This window comes from Papaver somniferum, chromosome 10 (assembly GCF_003573695.1).
Source record: "Papaver somniferum cultivar HN1 chromosome 10, ASM357369v1, whole genome shotgun sequence".
Taxonomy (NCBI): Eukaryota; Viridiplantae; Streptophyta; class Magnoliopsida; order Ranunculales; family Papaveraceae; genus Papaver; species Papaver somniferum.
This window is the reverse complement of record NC_039367.1, coordinates 163,995,906-164,009,014: the sequence shown is the minus strand read 5'-3', so window position 1 is coordinate 164,009,014 and position 13,109 is coordinate 163,995,906.

Genomic DNA, 13,109 nt, shown 5'->3' with positions numbered 1-13,109 from the left:
TGCATGAGGTTTCATTGCAAAATTAATTCCAGGAGGCATGCAAGGGAAGTAAATATCATTTATGTTTACTCACAATGAGGGTGAGACTGGAGTTCAGATTTGTATAAATAGAGGGAATGTAATCCCGATAGATAAAGGAAAAAGGGGGCTAGGCTAGCTAATAGAGAAAAATCCATTGTAATTCCGATATGAATAAAAACATCACTCCCCAAGGGGATTCATCCGTAGACGTAGGCATATCTTGTAGAACCACGTAATATATGTGTTTCTTTTATTGTTCTTCAATTCATTTCCTAACCCTAACTACACCTCAAATCATTGATTCAATCGTGTTTCATGCCTAAAAGTAATCTTGGGTACAAACAATTTTTTTTTTTTTATGTTTGAGGAAGTTGTTTTTTTTTTTTAATTTTAAATACTCCCTCCGTCCCACTAATAAGTGACCTAGTTACTTTTAGATTTTGTCCCACCATTAAGTGACCTATATCACTAAAAAATGAGATATTTTTTAAAATTATCCTTTTAATTGATTATAAGAAATATAATAAATATTCATAATTTGATAGTCATGTTTATATTCGTTACGTAAGTATTTTAAAATTCTTTTCAATGATGCGAAGTTTGCGAACATCCGTGGTGTAGTTTGAGAGACAAATCATTTCAAAATTTCAGTGTTTATTATCTATAAGGGCATAATTGTAAAAAGTGCTTAAAAATACTATTCCCCTTGCTTGCCTTAAAAATTGTGCAAAGTTGAACTACGTCACTTAATAGTGGGACGGAGGGAGTAGGATTTTTTTATCATTTTTAATTTTTTTAGTAGGATTAAAGGTTATTTTTTTTTTTTTTTATGTTTGAGGAAGTTTTTTTTTTTTTTATCAATTTTAATTTTTAATAGGATAGATGCAGAAATAGAGGTGATTTTTTTTTTTATGTTTGTTCGATTTTTATTATTGGATAAAGGGTACTATAATAACTAGTTGGAACTTGGAAGCCTAACAAGCTAATTAGCTGCAACAACATACTATTACATTAATTGAACATGTTGTTGTGCTAGTCTACCAGCGAGCCTCATGAGTAACCTATTCAAGGGAGCCAAAGCGGATGGGGTCTGACATTGTGTCACAAGGGGCAAACATACTCTACCTTCCTTCGAATTTTCATATTTCTTTCTTTTTCCGGAAAAGATTAAAACTTTAATAGAAAAGAAAAAAAAAAGAGCAAGGCATGAAGCCCAATACAGGGTATCTGAGAGCTTAAAAGCCCAGAGGAGTACACGAACAGATTGAGGGGAACTTAGGCGCAGGCCCAAAAAAAAAAAATGCTTACCGCCAGGCCCACAATTAATTTCTGATACAGTCGCACTCATAATTAATTAAAAATATTTAAAACGTACTGAAAGACTCTATTACCCTTCATCGTTTTTGGGCATAATTTTTTTTCTTCTCCGCCGGTTTCTTTCCCTATTCCTCCATTAATCTCTGTAACGGATCTGCAAAGATTTTTTCTCCATCATTTAAAGAAATAAATCATTTAGAATCGATGATTCAAACAAGTAAATCATTTTTGACTAAACCCTAGAATACATTTCAACAAAAATGGATGAAACAGACGAAGAAGAAAAAATCAAGTAGAAGAAACAGAAAAAAAGTTATGCAGCTAAATTTTCCCTTATATTGTCTTATGCACTAAACAAAATGATGCAGAAGACATTATGCACGTGCATAAAAATCCATAAATCAGAAAAGTGAAAAAATTAATGCATAAGACAACATGCAGCTAAAACAAAATAATGCATAATGTCTTATGCATCTAAAAAAACTGATGCATAACCAAAAAAAAGTGAGAAAAGTAATGCATAAGACATTATGCAGCTAAAACAAAATAATGCATAATGTCTTATGCATCTAAAAAAAACTGATGCATAACCAGAAAAGTGAAAAAAAGTAATGCATAAGACATTATGCAGCTAAAACGAAATAGTGCATAATGTCTTATGCATCTAAACCAAACTGATGCATAACCAGAAAAATGAAAAAAGTAATGCATAAGACATTATGCAGCTAAAACAAAAATAATGCATAATGTTTTATGCAAAAATAATAATGGCATAATGTCTTACGCACTAAACAAAATGATGCAGAAGACATTATGCACGTGCATAAAAATCCATAAATCAGAAAAGTGAAAAAAGTAATGCATAAGACAACATGCAGCTAAAACAAAATAATGCATAATGTCTCATGCATCTAAAAAAACTGATGCATAACCAAAAAAAGTGAGAAAAGTAATGCATAAGACATTATGCAGCTAAAACAAAACAATGCATAATGTCTTATGCATCTAAAAAAAACTGATGCATAACCAGAAAAGTGAAAAAAAGTAATGCATAAGACATTATGCAGCTAAAACGAAATAATGCATAATGTCTTATGCATCTAAACAAAACTGATGCATAACCAGAAAAATGAAAAAAGTAATGCATAAGACATTATGCAGCTAAAACAAAAATAATGCATAATGTTTTATGCATAAATAATAATGGCATAATGTCTTATGCACTAAACAAAATAATGCAGAAGACATTATGCACGTGCATAAAAATCCATAAATCAGAAAAGTGAAAAAAGTAATGCATAAGACAATATGCAGCTAAAAAAAAATAATGCATAATGTCTTATGCCTCTAAAAAAAACTGATGCATAACCAGAAAAGTGAGAAAAGTAATGCATAAGACATTATGCAGCTAAAACAAAATAATGCATAATGTCTTATGCATCTAAAAAAAACTGATGCATAACCAGAAAAGTGAAAAAAAGTAATGCATAAGACATTATGCAGCTAAAACAAAAATAATGCATAATGTATTATGCATCTAAAAAAAACTGATGCATAACCATAAAAGTGAAAAAGTAATGCATAAGACATTATGCAGCTAAAACAAAATAATGCATAGTGTCTTATACATCTAAACAAAACTGATGCATAACCAGAAAAGTGAAAAAGTAATGCATAAGACATTATGCAGCTAAAACAAAATAATGCATAATGTTTTATGCATCTAAACGAAATTGATGTTATGCATAAGACATTATGCATAACATCTTTAATTCAAATCTAATCATAAATTTCCGATTGAGATCAAAAACATGGAGACAAATAAGGTATGAAAATTTCCAATTCAGTTGATATCGAAATACTGCAACACACTTCTTACCCTTTTCAACTTCAATTTTAATTTCTTTTTACTTCTCGAATAATCAAAAACAACAGAAACCCAAAATCCCCAGATTTAAACCGCAGATTTTGAAACAGAAACCCTAGTTTTATTGAGAAGATTATTCAGAAAAGGATTTGGGAAAAAATTTGACAAAGGGAAAAATCCAAATGTTAAAAACGAAGAATCGGAGTTCACCATTGTTTTCTTCTCGCTTCTCTCTGTTCGTCGCTCGAAGAAAAGGGTAGTTTGGCCTTTTAAAAAATGAGAAGCATAATTTCATAAATTATGGGTTTGCTACGAATTTTTGACGGGAAAATGGGTGCGCGCCTGAACTTTTCTGTCCGTGGGTTTGACAGTGGAAAAATCTGGGAGAATGGGTCTCCCTGTAGTTTTCACATTTCTAAGAGTAAATGGGATCGGATCCTGGACTCTTTAGTCATGTTTCCATTCTTTTAATCTTATGTTGATCGTGACTATGTCAAGAATGTTTACTTTCTGCTACTGATTAAGTCTGGTTTTAGAATCATATGAGTCACAACTCTCAAGTTAACTTTGTATGACTGCATACATAAAGAATCTGCTATCGGGATTGGCTTACCAAACCCCGGATTTTACCAAGCTAACATTAACTTTCTCTTCTCATTGTTCACTAGACAGTTGCAAGCCTATATCATCCATGAAAAACCTAATTAATGATAACAAGAACCTTTTCGGTGCTCTTTTTATTACTGGGAAAACTGCGGGATTGGCTTACCATTGTAGAAACGGTGCTCTTTTTATTACTGGGAGGTGCGCTCTCATGCTTGAGAGTTATTATGGTCCGGATGTAATTGCATATTTTCTGACTACTACACCCAAGTGAAAATAAAGACTAAAAACTACTTAAACATACAAGAACAAAGATGAACAAGATGTAAATAGCATGAAAAGTAAAGATGAAAACAAGCATATAACGTGGTTCGGCCATGAAGACCTACGTCCACGGTGAAGAAGATGTTTTCTTATTGATTATAAGGTCTTACCTTGAAAGTGTTACAGATCTCTTCTAGATTTCTCACTTTCTCTCTATCTAGTCTCTCCCAGGAATTCTCTATAGAAAGACCATCTAAAAATGTTACATAAGTTGTCCATCTCCTGGTACATGGACTGCCTAAGCTAACTAAACTCAGGGTGGCGTGGTCGTCCGAACTTGGTGAGATGTCTTCCCTCGCTCTGGTTTCCTCGGACTGCTGGCTTGTTGGCTTCTCCCTCCGAGTTGTCTCGCCTTCTTCTGGATCGTGCTGGCCTTCTGTGGAGAACCTGGTGCCCTATCGCCTCTGGGTCGTAGTATGGATCCCCGAGTCTTCCATCACGATGCGGAACTACCAACGTCTTGTTCTTATCGTTCATTAACTGCGTTCTTGGTTTTTAGACTTGACCGTCTGAGCAGATTTAGACCTTTATCTACACACGTCATTCATGTGGCGCTGGTTCAGTTGCCTCGACTGAGACAAAACTACCTTGGGGAGGATGATTCGGTGCTCCTACCTTATCACCTCATCAGATATTCATCCCTTAAGATGCTGACACGTGGCCATCGGGTATTTTACCCACACATTTTGCTCCTTTTCTTTGCAACTTGCCAAGGGAATGATGGGAAGAAAACTGTGTAACTTTCCGCCTTTTCCACCTTTTCTGCCACGTGTGCACTTGTTGACCCTTTCTAATTTTCTCGTTGGTTATCTTAGATTTCATGGGGACAAGATGTTTTTTCTTTTGTATTTTTCCTCCGGAAATCTTATCGTCTAGCTTGCCGCGCCTTTGACCTTCTTGGGTTTGGGAAATCTATTTAGTTTTCCAAAGATTTTCTCTTCTATTTAATAAGAGTCTTCTAGTGATGAAGGTATGGTCTCCTTCATTCTTTTCTCCGATGTATGCTAAATTTTTTACTTCTCGTCCTCCATGGGAACAAGGTAGTTATTCATGTATTTTTTACCATGATGGTATGTCCTCTCATTTATGCATTGCTTCGTTTTTTCTTGATCCTATTCTAGATTATCACTAATTCTTCTCAGAGAGACCTATCTCTTCGCATGACATCTTTAGCCTCGTCTGTTTACCAAGTGACTGTACCTCCTGTTACGGGATCTCGTGTTTATCACTGATTTTCCTTCCACGGGAAAGCTTGGAAACACTTTGTGCATCGTTTTCCTCTCCACAGTTGGCCTTGGTAAAACTTTATGTGTTAAGGTTCCTCCGGCGATTGGCCTTGGTGACACTTTATGTCGTGCTCGTGTTCGCTCGTTTTGGCTTAGAAACATTTGTTGCTGGAGGTGCCAGGGTATAAAATACTGTTATTTCAAACGTATATATATATATATATACCTTGCCCCTGTTTTATGTCGTAGCACCGGAGGCTAGTTGCGTTAAAAGGGGGAAGTGGTGACGTCTTGCTTCGTCGTAAATAAGTTATGTGTGTGAAGAAGAGTTGTTCGTGCTCGTGGTCGTTTCTTCAGGCGAGGAATGGATGGGCAGGGGATCCGCGGCTGCGAGTGCGATGCTCCTGCGAGGAGGCACTATGTAATATGTATTTTTATGTTGCTACGAGTGTGCTTTTTTGATTGTTGTATATTCGTATGGCTCTGAGGATTATCCGTATGCATTGTAAGTCCAATTATGGGTGCCAAAGCCAAGAAGTGATGAGTTCCTATTTGGATGAGGCATCTCTTACAATATTGGGTGTTTATACATAGGGTTTTTTGCTTCTCGTTCTCGCAACTATTTTTTGTCCCTTGCTTTGGGTTAATTTTCCTCCTGGTAACTTGGAGGGTGATATCTCGGTCGGGTGATACCTTCCCCATCCAAGGGCAAGTAGCTCGGTTATGGATATCTCCTCATGTAGAGGACATCATCCCGATTTTGTGATCGCGATGGCATTACTGTAGGTCTGTGTCCGTGTCATAGTGGTTTATGGGCTTTAGTAGAATGCGATTATGGTATGAAATAATAGAAAAGGCTAATAAAACAAAGAAAAGAAAAAAATGCGGAAATCAAGAACGATACAATAAAACAAAGCGAATAAAAAAGAAAGAGTTAAGACAAAAGGTGCTAGTTTATTATTTTGCAAAAAAGAGTTTAGTAAACTCTTAGTACATTCTAGAAAGGTTTTGTGACCTGTGTACGGGTAGGGAGTGTGCCCCATTCCAGGATCTTTGAATGATCCTACTAAGCGTAGTAAACTTTTAGGTATCTGATGTTCTAGGGGCGTTCAAGTTCTACGCCATCAGATTTGAGCAATCTATATGCTCCGTCTCCCACCTTGGCTAGGACTATTAGTGGACCTTCCCATTCGGGTGCAAATTTTCCTGACTCGCGCTGGTAAGGTGAAATCTCGCGCTAGACTTGGTCGCCTGGGCTAAACTTCCTTTGGTGAACACGTTTATTGTATTTCCGAGCCAATCTTCTATGGTAGTTTTCTATTGTTCGGAGAGCGATCTCTCTGTTCTCCTCCAGGTCGTCTAGTTTGGAGAGTATCATGTATGAGGTCAGGTTCTTTTCCCATGCCTCGGTCTTCGTTGTGGGGATCATCGCTTCTGTGGGTATGATCGCCTCTGTGCCATATGTGAGGGCGAAGGGGGACATTCCTGTTGCTTCCATTTTGGTAGTGCGATATGCTTATAGAACATTGTGCAATTTCTCGCACCATCTAGCTCTATATCCATCAAGCTTCTTCTTGAGTATATCAGCGATGGTTTTATTTGTGGCCTCTACCTGGCCATTGCTCTCAGGATAGATTGGCGTGGATTTATTTTTCTGAACTTGAAACAGTTGAACAGAAGATCGATATTTTTCCCGCTTAGTTGGGCCCCATTATCGGATAAAATGGCAGCCGGGATACCGAAGCGGCATATGATATGCTCAAACAGGAATTTGAAGACATCATGGTCTCTTATGTGTCTTAGGGCGGATGCTTCCACCCATTTGGTGAAGTACTCTTTGGCTACTATTAGATATTTTTGTTGGCCGGTGTCGGCTCTTAGTGGTCCGACAATATCAACCCCCCATTTGGCGAATAGCCAAGGGCTTAGCACGGATTTTAAGTCCATTCATGGTGCATGTCTTCTTTTGCCAAATTTTTGGCATTCGATGCAGGTTTTCACTATTTGTTTTGTGTCCTCGTTCATGCGAGGCCAAAAATACCCCTGTAATCTTGCTTTGTGGGCTAGGGATCTTCCTCCACTATGGTTTCCTGCGTAACCATAATGTATTTCTTTCAATATGCTCTGCCCTTATGCGAATGAGAGACATCAGAGGCGAGGTCCAAGGTAGGATTGTTTGTACAGTACACCGTCCCGAAGATGGTAATATCCGGACCTTGATATTATCTTGTGGGCGACAACTTGGTCGCTTGGAATGTGTCCATTGGCTAGATACTTGATGATTGGTGTCCTCCAGTCATCTTCTGGTGGAGTTTCCTCCTGAGATACTGAGTCCACAACGAGGATGTCCATGTTCCCTTCCAAAGGGATGGAAGGGAGTAAGACTCTGTAAATTCTAACATTGTTAGCCTCAGAGTTTACTTCCATGGAGGAAATGAATGCTAAGGCATCAGCATATCGGTTGTTAATACGGTTTAAGTGGCAGAACGTGATGTTTGGTATCTGCTCAATGTAACGCTTGGCGAGTTGATGGTATCGCTGTAAGCATGGATCGAAGACTTGGTACGTTCCATCTATTTGTCGGATGACAAGTTAGGAATCACTCGTTAGTCGTACATTTTGGACGCCGAGTGCGATTATCACTCGGAGGGCATGTGTTACTGCCTCGTACTCAATTATATTGTTAGTGGCGGGGAATTCAAGTCTCAAACTGTAGAGAATCCTTTGGCCTGTGGGGGTGGTGAAGACCATTCCGATGCCCGACCCTTCCGAGTTTCACGATCCATCGACGAAGACTTCCCAACGATTGGGGTCCTCAGAACGAAGCAGTTCGGGAGGGTCTGCTAGTTCATCTTCCATTCCTGGGATTCCTTCGACTTCGTCAGCGTCGTCTATTGGGAAATCAGCTAAGAAATCTGCGACCACCTGGGTCTTAATCGCCGTCTGGGCTTGGTATTTCACACCAAATTGTTTAATTTGGGCTCCCAATTTGGACATTCTACCTGCTCTGTCGGCATGGTCAAGCACGAATTCTATGGGGGCTTTTGTGATGACTGTTATGTATGTGCGTGAAAGTAAGTACGCAGCTTCTGCGTTGCGTAAACCAGAGATAGTACCATTTTTTCTGTTTTTGAATAATTTCTCTCGGCAGATGTCAAAGTCTTGCTGATGAAATAAATTGGTTACTCCAGTTCTGTGTCCATGCGAGTAAGTAATGCACTGATTGAAGTGTTGGTCGCCGAGAGGCAGATGTAGAGATTTTCTCCTGGGCTGGGTTTTTGGAGAATTGGCAGGGTTGCCAGATGTTCTTTTATTTTCTGGAAGGCTTCCTCACAAGCGCTTGTCCATGAAAATTTTTAACCCTTTTTTAAGGTATTGAAGAAATCTCTGCATTTGTCAGAAGATCGGGCGATGAACCTACCCAAAGCCGCTAACCGACCATTTAGTCTTTGCACGTCCTTGACCGTGGCTGGAGAGGGTATTTCTACTATAGCGCGTATCTTCTGGGGGTCGACCTCAATACCTCGTTTGGTGACTAGGTAGCCCAGGAATTTTCCTGAGGTGACTCCGAAGGTAAATTTGGCGGGGTTGATCTTCATGTTGAATTTTCTCATTTGCGCAAAGATCTCCTTGAGATCGTCTGCATGATCCTGGGAGAGTTCTCTTTTGACAAGCATGTAATCTACATATACCTCAAAGTTTTATGTATCCATGCATCGAACATCTTCTCTACCATTCGTTGGTACGTGGCCCCTGCATTTTTCAACCCAAATGGCATTTTGGTGTAGCAGTGTAGACCACGAGGGGTGAAAAAAGCGGTATGCTCTTGATCTTCCTCGGCGAGGGGGATCTGGTTGTAGCCAGAGTATCCATCCATGAAAGATAGCAATCCATATCCTGATTTTGCTTCCACAAGTTAGTCTATGCTAGGGAGGGGAAAGCTGTCATTCGGACAAGCTTTGTTCAAATCGCTAAAGTCAATACAGATCCTTACTCCTCCATTTTTCTTTGGTACGATGACCATATTTGATATCCATGTTGGATATTGCACTTCTCGTATTACTCCTGATGCTTCCATCTTCTTCAACTCCTTTTGGATAGCTTCATGGTATTCTGGTGCCACCTTTCTCATCTTTTGCCGCATAGGCTTATGCTTTGGGTCAATTTTTAAGTGATGACAACATACTTCAGGGTCTATTCCTGGCATGTCTTCCATACTCCATGCAAAGACATCGGAATATTTACTTAGGATTTGTATTAGTTTTTCTTCATCCTCTTCGCTGAGGAGCGTCCCTATTTTTACCATGCTCGGGTTTTCGGGTGTTCTAATATTTACCTCCTTAGTTGGCTCCGAGGCTGAAAAGTTCGATTCGAGACTTCCAACATCGGAGAGGTTTTGTATGGGTCCCATGGGTGAGTCCGATGGGAGACATTGATCTGTTATAGATTCGTCGCCTGACTGCCTGATTTCATTAGTTCTGGCTATGTAAGCATCGATTTCTGCCTGGTGGTTGGCATTCTTAGCTCGTCTCTTTCTGGCCCTGGCGGAGTTCACTTTGTCCTCTCCATATTGGACTTCTACTTTTTAGCAATACTTTTCTTCTCCGGGATCTCCAGTGATTTCTGCCACCCCGTCAGGTGTAGGGAACCTTAGCTTCCGATGATATGTTGCGGCAACCCCTCTAATCCCATTGAACCAAGGTCGCCCCATAATTATCATGTAAGGTGATAATACATCCACCACGCAGAAGGTGGTTAGGGTGACAATCTTGTCAGCCCTAATTTCTAACGTTATTTCGCCTTTAGGACGAGTTGTCGATCCATTAAATCCAAATATGCTATAAGTAGAGGGTGTGAGGTACTAATCTTTAAGCCCCATTTGTATGAATGTTTCGTAGAACAGTATTTCTACTGAGCTACCGCCTTCAATTAAGAATTTGGGCATTGCCCATGATAGTGCTCTGTTTTTTGCTCCCTCGTCCTCGTGTTCGGGGAGTGCGATGGTCATCGTGACCACGAGAGGGTCGTTGTGGTTATTCTCTCCTTCTGGTGCCTCCGAGGCTGAAAAGCATATGGGAACTTTAATCCATTCCTGTAATGGGGGTTCCTTAGCCGTACTGAAAACTTCATCACCTCAGAAGTTACGTTTGTGTATTCGCCCTGTGATGCTCCCTTCTCTCACAGGTGAGGTATTCATCGAATGCAAGATTGTGTTGCAAATAAAGTTTTTTTCCTCGCAAGGGACTTCCATGCAACGGGGAGATGCCCCTATGGCTGGCGAGATATCCGATTGTATGTTGTGTTTTTGGGACTCGAGCTCGTTGACTTCGCCCCGTGAGTCCTTCGCCGGTTCCCTACACGAGCATGTCGTGCCGCCATGGAAATGATGGGATTCACGGGATTCGGTACGTTCTGGTGGCTCACCATATGATAGAATTCTAGGACTAGTTGTCCTTGAGTTCTCCAGTTGTTTGGGGACTGCGAGATTCTCGGTCTCGCAGTCGAGTTGGGTTCCGCCGGTTTGAGTCCCTTCTCGCCTTCGCTTGGGATTAACGTCTGGGGGCCCTTCGGATGAACTAGTTTTGCGTTCAAGTATGCCTTGACTCCACCTAGGGAACTGGCTCGTTGCCACCGCCTTTGAGGTACCGCATTGGTCACCTTGTAGTTGCTCAAAGGAGTTTTCCTCCTTTGTGGCCTCATGTATAGTGGAAAGAGTTATTCTCCTCTTGGCTTTTCGTTTTAGCCTTCTGCTACGCCCTTTGGGTTTAATCGTCTTTCATTCAGAACTTCTGGAGCTTTTTGTACTATCACACTTGTAGTGTTATCATCGTCGAGGTCAGAAGAATTACTCTTCTTGACCTCTGAGCTAGATGCTCGCTGTGGTAAGTGGTTCAACCCTCCTGGTTGAACAAGATGTCTATCATCGCTCTTTTCGAAGGGTTTCCCTCGCCTTCGTAGTTAGAATTTACAGTTAGCTCTCCCCGACACTGTCCATCGGTATATCCCTCCCCTGGGATCAGAGCTTCTTCTTGCTCTACATCGTCGAGTCCTTCTGATTGGGCTCCACCATTTTCATCTTGGCTCGTACGAGCGGATCGTCTCATAACCATTACATTCCCTGCAACATATGCAATAATACTGAATTTTTCTTTTCTCTAGAAAAGTGGGACCCTAAGTTTGCAGGTCACGTGCAATTACTAAGCGATAGTTCATACTAGTCAGTTTAGTACATGAAGACTTTCCAGTAAATTTCTGGAAACATATGAAAATGTCAAAACAATCCTTTCAAGAGTGAGGTATTGATGACGGAGGGAAAGATGTTTTTCCAGTCCTCTCTTTTCGAGGAAATAACTCCATCATTACACCTCCATTTTTTAGGAAAAGAAACTTACCAGGATGATTGAGTGCGTTTTCCTATTCTAGGAAACATATCTTATCATCTTTTGATTTTTGACTCTAAACAAACTTTGAGCTTGATGAGCGATTATGTACTCATTGATCCTTCCCCTTGACTTAGATTTATCTTCTTAAGAAGGAGATCTTGGACTTTGTTGAGTTTGATGATGAACATCACGAAAAAGTTGTCTTTTCAACTCTCATAAGGTAATTTCTTCCTTATGTAGCTTACTAACTTGCAAATCTTCCCAACTCTTTCATGGAGGAGATCGTTTGAGCACCGAAGTGTTTGAAACTCCATGTTTACTCCGATCTATAACTCTCCTGAGCTTCTTGAGGAAGATGAAAAAAATCTTTATAATAACGAAAAAATCTTTTGAAAAAATTTCATTAAAGTCACAAATCTGTTAATCCTGAGGTTCTTCTAGACTACCCAGATCGTGAAGATCGAGTTTGAGTCTGACATCTACTCATTCATCTTAACAGAAACATCTCTTATGGAGAAGGTGAAAACTATAGTGTTGTTACTAGGGAGGTAGATTAAATCTTCATGCCTCCCTGTTTCTAGCGCCAAAATGTAGTTGCATATTTTTTGACTACTACACCCTAATGAAAATAAAGACTAAAAACTTCTTAAACATACAAGAACAAAGATGAACAAGATGTAATTAGCATGAAAAGTAAAGATGAACACAAGCATATAACGTGGTTCGGCCATGAAGACCTACGTCCACGGAGAAGAAGATGTTTTCTTATTGATTATATGGTCTTACCCTTGAAAGTGTTACAGATCTCTTCTAGATTTCTCACTTTCTCTTTATCTATATCTCTCTCAGGAATTCTCTTTAGAAAGACCATCTAAAAATGTTACATAAGTTGTCCATCTCCTGGTACATGGACTGGTATTTATAGTCTAACTAAACTTGGGGTGGTGTGGTCGTCCGAACTTGGTGAGCTGTCTTCCCTCGCTCTGGTTTCCTCGGACTGGCATCCATACTGCTCCTTACGATGGCTTGCTGGGTTCTCCCTCCGAGTTGTCTCGCCTTCTTCTGGATCGTGCTGGCCTTCTGTGGAGAACCTGGTGCTCTATCGCCTCTGGGTTGTAGTATGGATCGCCGAGTCTTCCATCACGATGCGGAACTACCCACGTCTTGTTCTTATCCTTCATTAAATGCGGTCTTTCTTTTTAGACTTGACCGTCTGAGCAGATTTAGGTTGTTAACGAAGTCGGCTGCAACTAAGATTGCCTATTCAATCACAGTGCAATAACAACAAGTAGATCAGAGTTGAGGAATTTGCTTAACCATTTAACACATAAAAGCATAGAGAGGGCAAAAGAAAGAATAGTACCCCTA